The 5,621-nt window shown below is 41.4% G+C and overlaps 1 pseudogene; it reads left to right on the top strand.

The window, feature by feature from the left end:
• The first annotated feature begins 3,335 nt into the window (after positions 1 to 3,335).
• On the top strand, positions 3,336 to 5,115 carry LOC129658809 (tigger transposable element-derived protein 1-like; annotated as a pseudogene).
• Positions 5,116 to 5,621: the final 506 nt, after the last annotated feature.

The following is a 5,621-nucleotide window of genomic DNA, read 5'->3' as shown; positions in this document are numbered from 1 at the left end:
AGCTCTATACGGTCAGCAAAAACAAGACCAGGAGCTGACTGTGGCTCAGACCATGAACTCCTTATTGCCAAATTCAGACTTAAATTGAAGAAAGTGGGGAAAACCACTAGACCATTTATGTATGACCTAAATCAAATCCCTTATGATTATACAGTAGAAGTGAGAAATAGATTTAAGGGCCTAGATCTGATAGATAGAGTGCCTGATGAACTATGGAATGAAGTTTGTGACATTGTACAGGAGACAGGGATCAAGACCAACCCCATGGAAAAGAAATGCAAAAAAGCAAAATGGCTGTCTGCGGAGGCCTTACAAATAGCTGTGAAGAGAGGAGAGGTGAAAAGCAAAGGAGAAAAGGAAAGATATAAGCATCTGAATGCAGAGTTCCAAAGAATAGCAAGAAAAGATAAGAAAGCCTTCTTCAGAGATCAATGCAAAGAAATAGAGGAAAACAAGAGAATGGGAAAGACTAGAGATCTCTTCAGGAAAATCAGACATACCTAGGGAACATTTCATGCAAAGATGGGCTCAATAAAGGACAGAAATGGTATGGACCTAACAGAAGCAAACGATATTAAGAAGAGATGGCAAGAATACACAGAACTGTACAAAAAAGATCTTCACGACCCAGATAATCACAATGGTGTGATCACTGACCTAGAGCCAGACATCCTGGAATGTGAAGTCCAGTGGGCCTTAGAAAGCATCACTACGAACAAAGCTAGTGGAGGTGATGGAATTCCAGTTGAGCTATTTCAAATTCTGAAAGATGATGCTGTGAAAGTACTGCACTCAATATGCCAGCAAATTTGGAAAACTCAGCAGTGGCCACAGGACTGGAAAAGGTCAGTTTTCATTCCAATCCCAAAGAAAGGCAGTGCCAAAGATTGCTCAAACTACCGCACAATTGCACTCATCTCACACACTAGTAAAGTAATGCTCAAAATTCTCCAAGCCAGGCTTCAGCAATATGTGAACCGTGAACTTCCTGATGTCAAGCTGGTTTTAGAAAAGGCAGAGGAACCAGAGATCAAATTGCCAACATCCACTGGATCATGGAAAAAGCAAGAGAGTTCCAGAAAAACATCTATTTCTGTTTTATTGACTATGCCAAAGCCTTTGACTGTGTGGATCACAATAAACTGTGGAAAATTCTGAAAGAGATGGGAATACCAGACCACCTGACGTGCCTCTTGAGAAATTTGTATGCAGGTCTGGAAGCAACAGTTAGAACTAGACATGGAACAACAGACTGGTTCCATATAGGAAAAGGAGTTCATCAAGGCTGTATATTATCACCCTGTTTATTTAACTTATATGCAGAGTACATCATGAGAAACGCTGCACTGGAAGAAGCACAAGCTGGAATCAAGATTGCCGGGAGAAATATCAATAACCTCAGATATGCAGGTGACACCACCCTTATGGCAGAAAGTGAAGAGGAACTAAAAGGCCTCTTGATGAAAGTGAAAGAGGAGAGTAAAAAAGTTGGCTTAAAGCTCAACATTCAGAAAACAAAGATCATGGCATCCGGTCCCATCACTTTATGGGAAATAGATGGGGAAACAGTGTCAGACTTTATTTTTCTGGGCTCCAAAATCACTACAGATGATGACTGCAGCCATGAAATTAAAAGACGCTTACTCCTTGGAAGGAAAGTTATGACCAACCTAGATAGCATATTCAAAAGCAGAGACATTGCTTTGCCAACAAAGGTTCGTCTAGTCAAGGCTATGGTTTTTCCTGTGGTCATGTATGGATGTGAGAGTTGGACTGTGAAGAAGGCTGAGCACCGAAGAATTGATGCTTTTGAACTGTGGTGTTGGAGAAGACTCTTGAGAGTCCCTTGGACTGCAGGGAGATCCAACCAGTCTATTTTGAAGGAGATCAGCCCTGGGATTTCTTTGGAAGGACTGATGCTGAAGCTGAAACTCCAGTACTTTGGCCACCTCATGCGAAGAGTTGACTCATTGGAAAAGACTCTGATGCTGGGAGAGATTGGGGGCAGGAGGAGAAGGGGACGACAGAGGATGAGATGGCTGGATGGCATCACTGACTAGATGGACATGAGTCTGAGTGAACTCCGGGAGTTGGTGATGGACAGGGAGGCCTGGTGTGCTGCGGTTCATGGGGTCGCAAAGAGTCGGACACGACTGAGCGACTGATCTGATCTGATCTTATTTGATATATGGTGCACTCTGGTATTTTCTGTACTGTTTTCTACTCTATTCTATTTTGTTTCTGTAGTCTTGCCTGCCTCCACCCAAGGCTCATCTGTAGTCTTGCTGCTGCTGCTGCTGCTAAGTCGCTTCAGTCGTGTCCGACTCTGTGTGACCCCATAGACAGCAGCCCACCAGGCTCCCCCGTCCCTGGGATTCTCCAGGCAAGAACACTGGAGTGGGTTGCCATTTCCTTCTCCAATGCAGGAAAGTGAAAAGTGAAAGTGAAGTCACTCAGTCGTGTCCGACTCTTAGCGACCCCATGGACTGCAGCCCACCTGGCTCCTCCATCCATGGGGTTTTCCAGGCAAAAGTACTGGAGTTGAGTGCCATTGCCTTCTCTGTCTGTAGTCTTAGGAGGCTCCATTCCATCTCAGCTGTCTCTGCTCCTGAGGGGAGACTTCCAAGGGGAGTTTTTGTCTGGGTTTCCTGTTGTTGAGTTGTTCAGTCACTCAGTCATGTCCGACTCTTTGTGACCCCATGGACTGCATCGTTCCAGGCCTCCCTGTCCCTCACCATCTCTCAGAGTTTGCCCAAGTTCATGACCGTTGAATCAGTGATGCCATCCAACCATCTCATCCTCTGTCATCTTCTCTTCCTTCTTTCAGTCTTTCCCAGCATCAGGGTCTTTCCCTGGCATGTAGGTTATTCTTGCTGCAGTCCTTGGGCACCCAAAGGCTTGGCATTATCACTTGTGTGCTTTCTTCCTCTCCTATAGTGAGAGTTGTCAAATACAGGCATACATTTACATTGTTCTGATGCTCTTCACTATATTGCACTTGGAAGTTATTTTGTTTTTTAACAAAATGAAGGTTTGTGGTAACCCTGCATTGAGCAAGTCTATCAGTGTTGTTTTTCCGACAGCATTTGTTCTCTTCATGTCTCCATGTCTTGTTTTGGTAAGATTTTAGTATTTCAAAGTTTTCACCATGATTGTATTTGTTATAGTGATCTGTGATCAGTGATCTTTGATGTTCTATTGTAGTTGTTCTTGGGTGCTGTGAACCATGCCCATATTAGGCAATGAACTTAATTGATAAATGTGTGTTTTTACTTCTCCATTGACCAGCTGATTCCTTTTCTCTTTCTCTCTCCCTGAGCCTCCCTATTCCCTGAGACACAACAATATTGAAATTAGGCCAATTAATAATATTACAATGGCTTCTAAGTGTTCAAGTGAAAGGAGTCACATGTCTCTCACTTTAAGTCAAAAGCTAGAAATGATTAAGCTTAGTGAGGAAGGCATGTGGAAAACTGAGATAGACTAAAAACTAGGTCTCGTGTGTCAAACAGCCAAGCTGTTAATGTGAAGGAAATGTTCTTGAAAGCAATTAAATTTGCTACTCCAGTGAACACACAAAGGATAAGAAAGTAAAACAGCCTTATTGTTGATATGGAGAAAGTTTTAATGTTCTGGATAGCAGATCAAACCAGGCACAACATTCCCTTAAGCCAAAGCCTAATCCAGAGCAAGGCCCTAACTCTCAATTCTGTGAAGGCTGAAAGAGGTGAGGAAGCTTCAGAAAACAAGTTAGAGGTTAGCAAGGGTTGGTTCATAAGGTTTAAGGAAAAAAGCCACCTACATAACATAAAAATACAAAGTGAAGCAGCAAGAGCTGATGTAGAAGCTGCAGCAAGTTATGCAGAAGATCTAGCTGAGATAATTAATGAAGGTGACTGCTCTAAACGACAGATATTCAGTGTAGATGGAACAGCCTTCTATTGGAAGAAATGCATTCTAGGACTTACATAGCTAGAGAGGAGAAGTCAATGTCTGGCACCAGAGCTTCAAAGGATAGGCTGACTCTCTTGTTTAGGGGATCATGCAGGTAGTGACTTGAAGTTGAAGCTCATTTCTCATTCCAAAGATCCTATGGCTCTTCAGGATTATGCTTCACCTACCCTGCCTGTGCTCTCAATGCAACAGTGAAGCTTAGTTGACAGTGTATCTGTTTACAACATGATTTACTGAATATTTTAAGCCCACTGTTGAGACAAAATGCTTAGGAGATAAGATTCCTTTCAAAATATCATTGCTCATTGACAATGCACCTGATCTCCCATGAGCTCTGACAGAGATGCACAGGAGATTAATGTTGTTTTCTTGCCTGCTAACACAACATCCATTCTGCAGCCCATGGGTCAAGGAGTAATTTCAACAGTCTTTTTTATTAAGAAACACATCTTATAAGGTTATAGCTGCCATAGAGAGTGATTCCTCTAATGGATCTGGGCAAAGTAAATCAAAAAGCTTCTGGAAATGATTCACTATTCTAAATGTCATTAAGAAGCTTTGTGATTCAAGGGAAGAGGTGAAATTTCAGCATTAACAGTTGTTTGCAAGAAGTTGAATCCAACCCTCATGGATGACTTTGGAGGGGTGGGTTCAAGACGGTGGAGGAAGAAACTGCAGATGTGGTGGAAATAGAAAAAGCACTAGAATTTAAAGTGAAGCCTGAAGATATGACTGAATTGCTATAAACTCATAATAAAACTTTAATGGATGAGAAGTGGCTTCTTATGAATGTGTAAAGCAGGTGGCTTCTTGAAATGGAATCTACTGGTGATGATACTGTGAAAGCTGTTGAAATAACAAGAAAAGCTTTGAAATATTATATAAACTTAGTTGATAAAGTGGCAGCAGGGCTGAAGCGGATTGACTCCAATTTTGAAAGAAGTCCTATTGTGGATAAAGTGCTGTCAAACAGCATCACATGCTACAGAGGAAAATCATTCATGAAAGGGAGAACCTTATTTTAAGAAATTTCCAGAGTCACCCCAACCTTTAGCAACCACCACCCTGATCAGTTAGTAGCCATCAACATGCAGGCGAGACCCCTCCACCAGGAAGAAGATATGACTCACTGAAGTTTCACATGATACTTCTCATTTTTAAGCAATAAATTATTTTAAATTAAGGTGTGTACATTATTGTTTTAGACATAATACTATTATACCCTTAATAGACTACAATATAACTTTCATATACACTGGGAAACAAATTCTGTGTGACTCACTTTATTGCAGTGTACTGCAACTGGTACTGTAAGGCATGTTATAAATTTAGTTACAATTTAAGTTTTCTGAGGGTCTTTTATCTGTTTTTAAAAATGAATGTTTTCAGGTTTCATCTTATATATTTACCAAAGGATTTTCTGAACAGAGCCCGTCCCAAACTAGAGCGTTGGCTAATTCAAGTGCCATCTAGTGGCCAAACTAATAAAAACTAGTTAAAATGCTAGAGAAATTGACTTTCATCTTACCAGCTTAAAAGGACTAGGTCTAGGACATGTATATTACAAGTTACTGTAAATTGTGCTGGGACTGGTCCAAGCTATGCTGAAGTTACTGCGGGATCAATATTTCTGATTTCTCCATCTCTGAAGCAGGCAACTGGGATAG

Source organism: Bubalus kerabau, chromosome 8 (assembly GCF_029407905.1).
Source record: "Bubalus kerabau isolate K-KA32 ecotype Philippines breed swamp buffalo chromosome 8, PCC_UOA_SB_1v2, whole genome shotgun sequence".
Lineage (NCBI taxonomy): Eukaryota > Metazoa > Chordata > Mammalia > Artiodactyla > Bovidae > Bubalus > Bubalus kerabau.
Note: the sequence above shows the minus strand (reverse complement) of the source record. Positions and strands in the feature narration are given on the sequence as shown.